We start from the raw sequence: 10,960 nt of genomic DNA, 5'->3' as shown, positions 1-10,960 counted from the left end.
TCCATTGGAAATTTTGAAATGTCTCAGTGCAAACCAGGAAGTTCTCGATCGATGGATTAGTCCCTATTTCTTATCTCTATACTTCGTACACCATTTCCTCCTAAAACGACGCTCTAGCACGGCAAGCTTCTTTCTCTTCCTCTCTGGGTCCCCACCCATAGAGCTGCATATTCAGGCCGGCCGCTATATCAAAATATTGTAGAACACCCCCTTCAGGCACTCAACTGTATTTACTCCACAGACTACGATTCGTTTTGCAGCCAGTTTTTCCTCCCAAGGAACTGTGGGAACTGTAGTTTGATGAGAGGGAGGTATATTTAACAGAAATCTACGGTACTGGCAGGTAAAGGTAAAGGGGCCCCTGACCATCAGGTCCAGTCGTGTCCGACTCTGGGGTTGCGGCGCTCATCTCGCTCTATAGGCCGAGGGAGCCGGCGTTTGTCCGCAGACAGCTTCCGGGTCATGTGGCCAGCATGACAAAGCTGCTTCTGGCGAACCAGAGCAGTGCACGGAAACGCCGTTTACCTTCCCTCCGGAGCGGTCCCTATTTATCTACTTGCACTTTGATGTGCTTTCGAACTGCTCGGTGGGCAGGAGCTGGGACCGAGCAACGGGAGCTCACCCCGTTGCAGGGATTCGAACCACTGACCTTCTGATCAGCAAGCCCTAGACTGTGATTTAACCCACAGCGCCACCTGGCACACTCACTCAAAGCTACATTTCCCAAGAGTCTTTGGGAAAAGGTTGTGGCAGTTAAAGTGATCTAAAGTGAAGAATATGCAACTCCACAGTTATCAAGGTTTACCAATGTGGTTAGAATGTTGCAGTGGGTCTTGGGTTCAAATCCATGCTTGTCCATGAAGCTCACTCGGTGGCCTTGAAACAGTCACTACTTCACTGCCTAGCCTATTTCTCACAGAGTTGTTCTGAGGATTAAATGGAAGTAAAGGCAAAATACTATTTTTCTAAATAAGAATAAGAATAAATCATCTGTAAAGTCCAAGCAAGTTGAAAGAAAGGATTGTTGTAACAGATGATTATACATTACTAGGCCTGGGTTTGAACTGCCATTTCGTAGAGGACATTTGTGCTGGCCCAAAGCTTATTTTTATTCCACACTAGCTGGCCTGGTCATGCATTGCTGTGGGGTTTTGTGTTAAATGGACCCTTTTCTGTTAAATGGACCTTCAGAGTCTCCCTTTAGAGTCCCCTCGTCTGCCCTGTCCCAACCCTGACTCCCCTACTGTAAGTTTTTTTTAAAAAGACTCCCCCACCCACGCGTGTTCCTGAAAATGTCCCCACGCCCCACTGCTTTGGCTGACTCAGGGTCCTGCCTCCCCCCCATGACTATGTGTTCCCCCCCTCCCTTTGTTGTGCCTCATACCTGTTAACCCCACTCTCCCGTTGTTGTGCCTCATCCCTGTCATTCCCCCACCCTGTGAGAGGCCCATATTCTGTTTGTTTTTGCCTGTGTCCTTCTGGTAAATGCTGCGGCCTACTCAGTTTTCCCTGTCCCAACCCACCCCCCACTGCTTTGGCTGACTCAGGGTCCCCCCCCCCCCGGCTGTGTGTCCCACCCTCCCTTTATTGTGCCTCATTCCTGCCCGTTGTGAAAGGCCCTATTCTGTTTGTTTTTCCCTGCTTGGCAATGCTGCGGCCTATTGAAAAAGCTGGGCCTTGTTGCTGCAAAAGGGCCGTTTTCAGTTGGTTGCTGTGGAATTTTGTGATGTCATCTGGCGGTGCAGCTTTGGAGGCGGCAGCATGCGATCTGCCTTTCTATTGGATGCTGCTGGAGTCTTCAGAGCTTCTGGTGGTGACGTCTAATTTGGGCGCCACTTTTTGTGTGTTTAATCATTATTTTAGGTGTAAAAGGTGTGGGGGTTTTTTTTGGGGGGGGGGAATTATGCCAGATCCCTCCCTGATGGGCATGGAACGTTGTGGCCAAATTTGTTACATTACGGTTCAGCAGTTATGGAGAAAGGCTGTGACCTCCGCGTGCACAATGCCTACATTTATATATACTGTATATAGATTAGCCTTAGACCTGGTATAAAGTTGCATCATCGTTTGGGGTGTGTCACAGACATGAAATGTACACGTATGAGATTGTGTCATCATTTTGCAGTGGGACTTGGGTTCAAATATATTCAAAGCTGGCTGGGGAGACTCAGCCAGATGGGTGGGGTATAAATAATAAATTATTATTATTATTATTATTATTATTATTATTTTCCCTGTGCAAATTCTGCTTTAGGGCATTTCTATCATTTCAGCTAGTGTAGCATAATAAGCAGCATTATCCCTATAAATTTGTTTGCATTTCATTTTTGTCTCATTTTTAATAATAGGAACAGAGGAAGCTGCCTTTTGCTAAGCCAGATCATTGGTCTATCTAGACCAGCATTGTCTGCACGGACTGGCAGCAGTTCTACAGGGTTTCAGGTAGGCAACATTCACAGCACTACCTGGAAATCCTGCCAGAGGATTGAACCTGGTACCTTAGGAAATTTTACTGACAGTTGCATTTTTATGGTTTGTATGTTTTATTACATTAAGCAGTATTAAAAACAACAGCAACAGAATTCTACTATTTTAGTCCTAAAGGGTGCTGTCCAAGTGCTGGATATAAGCCAAAGAGTTCTAGATTCAAATCCTTTCTCAGCTGTGAAGCTAGATAGTGTGGAGACAGCACCACCTTTCAACTTACTCTGCCCAACAGACTTATGAGAATGTGTTTATTATTATTTTTTAAAAAATTTATCCTGCTCTTCAGCTATAAAAGGCTTGCAGAGCGGCTTTTAAAAAAAGTCAGTCTCTGCCTATAGGCTTACAACCTTAAAAGACACAGCACAAAAAGAAAATGGATTATGAGGGAGGAGGAAATTTTAAAATTCAGGCTCATGTGCATTGTTATGAGTTCTAATGTGATAACTCTCTACATCTGCTCCTCAAATAGTTCCTCTTGGTTGCCAGTTCATTTCCAGGCCTAATTCACGATGCTCATATTAGTATTTGAAGGCTTAAAATACTCAAATATCTGAAAGAGATGTATATTTTTAGATTCTATTTTTAGATGTATATATATATATTTATATTCTATTATTGTAGGTTGCTTTAAACCGATTTTAATACTGTGTTTTAATTGTTGTAAACTGGGACCTTAGGGCGAAGGATGGGTAATTAATAATAATGGTGATGATTATGATGTTACATGCCCCCTCAATCTCTGAGCCGTGAGACTCCAGAAATTCTAGGTGCTTATACCTGGTTCAGTTTCCTTGGAATGAACGGCAGCAGAGATTGTGGAGCAGGGTTCCCCAGACTACGGCCTGGGGGGCGGATACGGCCTGAAGCTCTCATTTATCTGGCCTAGCTGCCCACTTTTGGGTCGAAGGAGGACTGGAAATAGCTTGTGCACATGTGCAAGCGTCATTTCCATGCACTTTTGGGTTGGAGGAGGCCCCTGCACATGTGCACAAGCTATCCCTGTGCTCTTGGGACCCGGAAGTGCGCCGGAAATAGTGTGTGTGCATGCGTATGGGCGCGTGCTCCCCCACCCTCTGGCCCGCCGCGCGATCAGCGCTTCAGGCACCAGCCTGGAGCGCGGTAATTTGGGGGACCCATGTTGTGGAGTCTTTAGGATATATGCCATTACTTACACATATAGACAACCTAAGCATACGATGGAGGGTCTCACAGCAGTAACATCCCAACTGATCTCGCTTCTTCTTTAGTCACAGCTTGGGATCTAGCACAAAGTGAGCACATCTCTGTGTCCCTCTTCCAGCTTGCTTACAAAACTCAGCTCACACACATTCTCCCGTTGTTTTCCTACCTAGCTGCTAGGAGGGGTGGTGATGGTGGAAGAAAGGCCCACCCGTAAACCTGGAGGGCCCCGCCACTTATTTGTAGCTCTTGAAATTTACTGTAGCTCGCTCTTTTGGGATGCCAGTGAGGACACTTCAGAGGGTAGCTAAGGCCATTGTCCTACATAGAACACTGTCTGACTAGTTCCGCAACTTCCATTGTCAGGTTCTAACCTTCACTGGGTGCAGGACCCCAAGAACAGGAAGGGCCTCAGGGCCTCATCCAGACACACCCTGAAAACCCACAAGAACAACAACGACAACACCAAGTCAGTGAAAACCAATAAATTACCGCATTAAGAACCGTGAGCAGTGCAAAGTGGAAATGTTTCAGCACCTCAAAAACTGTTTCAAAATGCAGAATAATATTTGCCCTTTTTGAAATTGCTTTCAGAGGCTCGCAGGCATACAGGGCTCTAAGCGTGGGGCAACTGGAGTGTTAAGGAAAGTGTTAGGGGGCGGAGAGGTGATTAGGAATGACTGGCTAAATGAGAGTTGTAATTATTCCATAAAGCACTCCATGCTAGCAATTACCCCCTCCCTCCCCTGCCCCCAGCCTCTGTCCCAGATTAATGATACTTCTGCCACTGTTTTCCATGTCAGAGAAGCGCCCATCCAATTTGGGAAAGCAATTAGTGCGAAATGAGACGGCAGCGGCTGACTGTAATGGGCCATCTTAAGTGTCACTTGTCTGTGAAACTGCGCAGGGACTCGAGTGATGTATCCTGCCGAACGGGGCATTGTAAATATGCCATCATAATGAAGCTTCACACATACACACACACACACACAGAAGCAATGCTACTTGTCTCAGTCACTCCGACAAGCAAATTGAGCAGAACTATAGACTGCCACCACCTCCCGCTAGACACTGACTCGGTGCCTTTATGCTGTCTCAGTGAGGCAGACTTTGCCAACCTAGGGCCCTCCGGATGTTTTGGACTATGATTCCCATCAGCCACAACCAATGCATGCTGGCCGGCACTGATGGGAATCGTAGTCCAAAAGATCTGGAGGGCCCCAAGCTGGCAAAGCCTATAGTGAGGGCTGTGGCCTAAAGTTTATTGATTCCCTGGAATCTCGCACCACTCAGGGATTGGGGTGGCGAGCAACAGCAACATTCAGTGCTCCCCCACCCCCCTGCTTTCAGGTGCCACAAGACTTTCTGGGTTGTATCGGAGCAAGTTTTGCTCGGAGTAAAAAATGAAAATGAAAAATGGAATGGGGCCACTCTGAGTACAACCAGTACTGGACACACCCCCTTGCTTTTTTTTGCTGCAGCAGATTTAACACGCAAATACAGAGAAACTCCCTGAAGCTAGATCTAGATTTTTTGCTGGCAATGAGTCTTTGTGACTGCCAGACTTTTAAGATAAGATCTTACCTGAAAGGCAGGTACAAATCTCTTCTTAAAAACGTTTCCAAATGCCATTTGTATTGAAATTCTAAAATTACCTTTGCTTACATATATACAAGCTGTGTTTTTGTTCTATCCTTAATTATGTATCCATTTGATATCAATGGTGTAGGCTGTCACTTTGTAACAAGCAGCACTTCCTGATGGTATATTTTGATAGTAGCAACTATTGGTGCCAGTACGAAAGGTTAGTTTCAGGCTTTTTGGTATGCAAAATATGATTGTTTTAAAGCAAATTATGTTTTCTGACAATTGTTTTTTCTAAAAGCTGACAAATGCTACTCTAGATTTCCCAGATTCCAGATAACCAAGGCACACCTTTTCTGCATTAAAATAGGGGTATGCTTTTTTCTTACATCTCCATCCCACCCCCACTCCCAGTTTACTACTTTTAGAGTGTAAAATATTAAAAATAACCTGCCCCCAGAAGACCTTGCTCCACCCGCCCTTTGGTTTCTGCACGGGCTGCTGATCTGGACTTCCCTTTTGTGCAGAAGGATGCAAAGCCAGGGCAGTGACTCATACTGAAGTGCAACAGGCACCCTCCTCTGGAATCAGGCAATTCTTCAGCCTCTCTGCTTTGGCAACGAATGGCTGCTCCAATCCATGCAAGGACAGGACAAAGTTACCTACTTGCAGTGTTGACAAATTGGAAGAAGGCAAAGGCAAAGCAGCGACTCATACAGAGAAGCAGCAGGCAGTCTCCTTCAAGGGTGGACAATTCTGCAGCATCTCCAGAATGGAGGAAATTGACTGATTGATCAACCTGTGCTCAATGCAGCGAGTCATCTGGCTGACTCCCTAGCAGCAGTGCTGAGAAAGGCCAGCTGGTCTGTTCTGTGAATGGGATTTTTAGAAGCATTTCTCTTTTTGATTTGTTTATTCCTCGTGTCAACTATGGTTTGAGGAGAGATGTGAAGGAGGGGCAAAAAGTAGTGTGGCTGGTAGCCTGGAAAGAACATTGCAGGAAAAGCCTACGTCGGCTGATGGTAGCTAATCTCTCTCCCTCCTTCCCTCTCATTGCCCCAAACCATCGAAGTGGTGTAGAAAATGGCTTTATTATACTGACTGCCTAAATGAATCACCCCAAATTTAGACTTGGTGTTGTTCACTGTTTAAAAGCCAAAGAGGATTATCCTGTGCCGTCCTCTTTGAGGGCTGACTCACTTCATTCTTCATTCATAACCTGGGGGATGTGTGTCTATATAGCCCTTTCTAAGAAGCACTGAGTGGGGTGTGGGGTGAGGAGAGGAAATCAGTGAGTTGCCATTATGTACAAGTGGGAACCACAACCGAGTGTTGCAGCGCACTTCCTCAGTGCTTAACATGAGTGCTCCTGAGCAGCCATGCCCTCCTCCAGAAAACCCAATTTCCTTCCTCTTGCCACCTAGTTTTCTCAATCAGTCAATCACATTTTTATGAGGTGGCCACTTAAAAACAAAATAAAACCCCAAATTGATGTGTGCAATTTTTAATATAAAACAAGCTAAGTTATATCCTGCATGCTATAGGGGTTAGAGGGTTTGACTGGGACCTGGGAGACCAGGGCCTTAATCGCTACTTGGTTATGAAGTTCAGTGGGTGACCTTGGGCCAGTTAGAGTGCCTCAGCCTACCTCACAGGGTTGTTGTGGAGAAGTAGGGGACCCATATATGCCACCTTGAGCTCCTTGGAGGAAAGGTAACTGTAATAATACAATTAATAAATATATAAAAAGTAAAGCTGACGGTATCCTTTACAAAACTATGCAGCAAAAGGGGGGGGGCTATTGTTTTCATTGTTGCTTTATTCATATTGGCTAATAAGTAGGGACAACAATAAATGATTTCATGGGTACTTTAGTAAAATGGGAGGAAATCCCTTTTGCTCATATCTAAAAAAGGTGCATGCAGAAAAATCATGAATTAGTGTTTCTGTTGCTCTGTCCTCACAGGGAAAGAATTGCTCATTGTAAGAAATACCCCCAAAGTGGAAAGAAGGCAATTAAATCTTTCCCTTAGAATAGATCAGCCAATATTTGAGAACAGTTGATATTTCCTCCACACTGTCGGCATTTTGCCTGAGAATGTCAAACCAAAGTGTCCTTTGGTTGTTAAGGGGAGTTCAGCTGTTCTTGTTGCTTGTATCAATTATAGGTGTTTTGTGTGACTTCTTTTAATAGTGTTGTAAGTTGCTTGGAGACCTGTGTATAACAAGCAAAAAATAAATACCAGAACTTCAGGTATGCAAACTTGAAGTGGATCAAAGTGCCCTGTCTCCTTTTTTTTAAAAAAACAACCAACAACCAACAATCCACTTAAAAACACCACCACCAAACCAGACTTTTGTGGTTTGAAAGGGGCAGAGAAACATATTTAAAAGTGTGGGGGTAAATGAATGACTTAACAGGAGGACAGATAAACACCTCACAAGCAAATCAGAACGAATGCAGAATAATTGTCTCACAATAAAATCAGAACAAATGCTCCATAAAGGCCTAATACAGTCTAACCGTTGCATAAACTTTGGGCAAGCAAATCAGAATGCTGAAGGAACCAGACATTTGAAGGAACCACAAGTTGTCGAGAATAATCTTGGCAGGACTCTTAGACGTCAACACACAGGCCAAGATGAGCTGGAGGACTTTTAAAAAATAAAATAAAATGAGGACCATCAGCACCCTAAATCTAAAGCAAGGATCCCCAAACTTCGGCCCTCCAGATGTTTTGGCCTACAACTCCCATGATCCCTAGCTAACAGGACCAGTGGTCGGGGAAGATGGGAATTGTAGTCCAAAACATATGGAGGGCCGAAGTTTGGGGTTGCCTGACCTAAAGGTTAAGAATGTATTTTGTCTGGCAATAGCCCCGAGGAAGAGGAAAATTTCCTAATAATTACAGTTTATTGCTAAAAGCTTTGGGCACCATGAGCTTGACATAACTGCTCTTTTGAAGAAGGCACAGGTAACCTGAAGATGTATTAAAAGAAACGATGTTTGTGTTTGAAGGTTAAGGAACAAGCAAGTCCCTCATCCACCCATTTCCAACACAATTATGTCTTCACATCCAAATGGGTGGCGTTTGTGAAAAGGAAATGATGACTTTATGTAGCTTTTCTGAACTCTATGACAATAGCATTTTTAAGAGGCAGAAAACCACCCACCATCATCTCCTGGCCTGCTCTGCCAGCGTTTCTGGCTCATTTCCTTTAAGCAAGGCATTTGTCAGGCAACATAGCATTTACACAAAGCTGTTAGTAGAGAGCAAGTGGGAATTATGCAGCAGAGGGGGCTGAAAGGCTGGATCTCTCCATGGGGAGGTCCCCCTCTGATGTCAACTCTTATCTCAGATGCTGAATCACCCCTTTTTGGTTCTTGCTGAGTCAGGGCCTGTTCTGGGGTGGGGCAGTGGGAACGGGGTGTGTGTGTGTGTGTGTGTGTGTGTGTAAGTGTAGGCAGGCACCCTAGAGATTTATTCCTCATCTCCATGCTGCAGCTCAGAGATAAAACGCAATTCCAGAGCAAAGGAACATTCATAAGTATGTCATAAAAAATGCATTTATTGAACTCCAAGGAATATCTCTTCCCTTTGTCAGGCTAAAGCAGCTTTTGCCAACCTGGTGCCCTCTAGAAATCTTGGACTACAACTCCCATCTGCCCCAGTCATTGGCAGCCAATTCCACATGTTATGCTTTTAGATTTTTTGTGGGGACATGCACACCGTACATTTAAAGCACATTTAAAGTACATTGCTTCTCCCAAAGATTCTTGCCAACTCTAGTGTAAGAGTGCTGGGAATTGTAGAAGTGGTAAACTATAGTTCCCAGGATTCCTTGGGGGAAGGAACGTGCTTTAAATGTATGCTGCCATGCTATAGGGAAATGAAATGCACATATGATACATTGTATAACTAAATTGCTGTCTTTAATTTCCTTTCTCATTAACTTTTCTAGGTTTCTTTTGGGAAATGAAAGTGAGCGGTATAAATATGAAATGCAATGCTGCCGTGCTTGTGCCAGCCATTTATTATTTATTCCATAACAATTTTGTTTCATTTACAAATTGCTTCCCATGAGTCAAAGCAATTCATTTATCATATTTGCATCAAATATTCATGGTGTTGCAAGTTGTGGGTTTAAAGATCAATCCTCTTAAAGGACGGGCAGGGTTCTGTGTGCTGGAATCCGTGGGATTACTGGTGGCGATGGGTCATCTGAACTTCCCTCTCCTTTTTGCTGTGGCCACAGGAAGCCACAGGGTGGGTGAGCACTGGGGGGAGGTAGAGGGGGCCCTGCCACCCCATCCATGCACACACACCTTTCAGACATCAGGCTGAAGTGGGAGAAGGGCCATTGCTCACTGGGAGTGTGGGAGAACACCTGCAGAAGGTCCCAGGTCCATTCCCCGGCATCTCCAGGTAGGGCTCGGTGCAACCCTAGACTGAAACCCTGGACAGCTACTGCCAGTCATATTGCAGATATTAATATTGTGCATCATGAAGCAATTGGATGCATAAAGGCTGGCTCCTTTTGGAATAAAAATGGTCCAGACCCATAATTATAATTCAAAGCATTGCTAATCAGGACTTCTTCAAAACAGGTACAAAAACATCAGTCATAAATCCAGATAATGCCATAAAGCATATGCTTATTCAAGCATAAGCTTTTCTTAAAAATATATAACATAATTATAATCAGAGGAAAAAATCTAATCTGTCTCTTCCATAGCTTGCATTAGCCTGCATTCAGCCTAAGGCTATGCAGCTCCTGGAAAGGTTTTATTATCACATCCTTTGTTTTCTCCGTGGTGTCCAGAGAAAGACTAACAGGCAACTCCATTCAAGGTGGAGATTTGCAATGGAATACCCTCCTGTGAACTAAGGTTAAACACTCACACGAGTGCTAGCAGAGAGCATCAAATGTTAATCATTAACTCAGAAGCTTAGAGAACTTCAGTATGGCCCAGTGGAATTTTCCAGTGTTAAACCCTTTCAGCAATATACGTTGAATATACTAAAGGCATTTTCCATTTTAGTGTGCAATTAAACAATTATACTTTCAAAGTCACTGTACACAGTACAGTACTTATTGGGACATGGGTGGCACTGTGGTCTAAACCATTGAGCCTCTTGGGCTTGCCGATCAGAAGGTCGGCGGTTCAAATCCCCGCGACAGAGTGAGCTCCCATTGCTCTGTCCCAGCTCCTGCCAACCTAGCAGTTCGAAAGCATGCCAGTGCAAGTAGATAAATAGGTACTGCTGCAGCGGAAAGGTAAATGATCCCATGTGCTCTGGTTTCTGTCACGGTGTTCCGTTGTGCCAGAAGTGGTTTAGTCATGCTGGCCACATGACCCGGAAAGCTGTCTGAGGACAAATGCCAGCTCCCTCAGCCTGAAAGTGAGATGAGTGCCACAACCCCATAGTCACCTTTGACTGGACTTAACCATCCAGGGGTCCTTTACCTTTACCTTACCTTTACAAAGTACTCAGCAAGCTGGATCATTGACGTGAATAAATACAAGTCAGAGCTTTCTACATTCCGATTTAAATCAGCCCTTTATTCAGAACCATGAGGACTAGAAACTTACTCCCTTTTTAGGGGAAGGAGCAAAGCTGCTTTGCGTGCAGAAGGTCACAGGTCCATTCCTTGGCATCTCCTGGTAGTATTGGGACAGACCCTCCAGCCCCGCCACCAGAAACCC

At 44.7% G+C, this 10,960-nt stretch overlaps 1 long non-coding RNA gene across 2 annotated transcripts; it reads left to right on the top strand.

Moving 5' to 3' along the window:
* Nucleotides 1-156: 156 nt before the first annotated feature.
* On the top strand, nt 157-8,741 carry LOC132593197 (uncharacterized). 2 transcript variants are annotated; one of them, XR_009558557.1, is made up of 3 exons: nt 157-343; nt 2,349-2,442; nt 4,033-8,741. It is a non-coding gene; the product is annotated as an uncharacterized LOC132593197 (long non-coding RNA). The 2 variants fall into 2 exon arrangements; XR_009558556.1 differs by having other exon boundaries at nt 157-311; nt 4,033-8,740.
* Nucleotides 8,742-10,960: the final 2,219 nt, after the last annotated feature.

Source organism: Zootoca vivipara, chromosome 14, assembly GCF_963506605.1.
Source record: "Zootoca vivipara chromosome 14, rZooViv1.1, whole genome shotgun sequence".
NCBI classification, from domain to species: Eukaryota; Metazoa; Chordata; class Lepidosauria; order Squamata; family Lacertidae; genus Zootoca; species Zootoca vivipara.
This window is presented reverse-complemented; position numbering and strand designations above follow the sequence as displayed.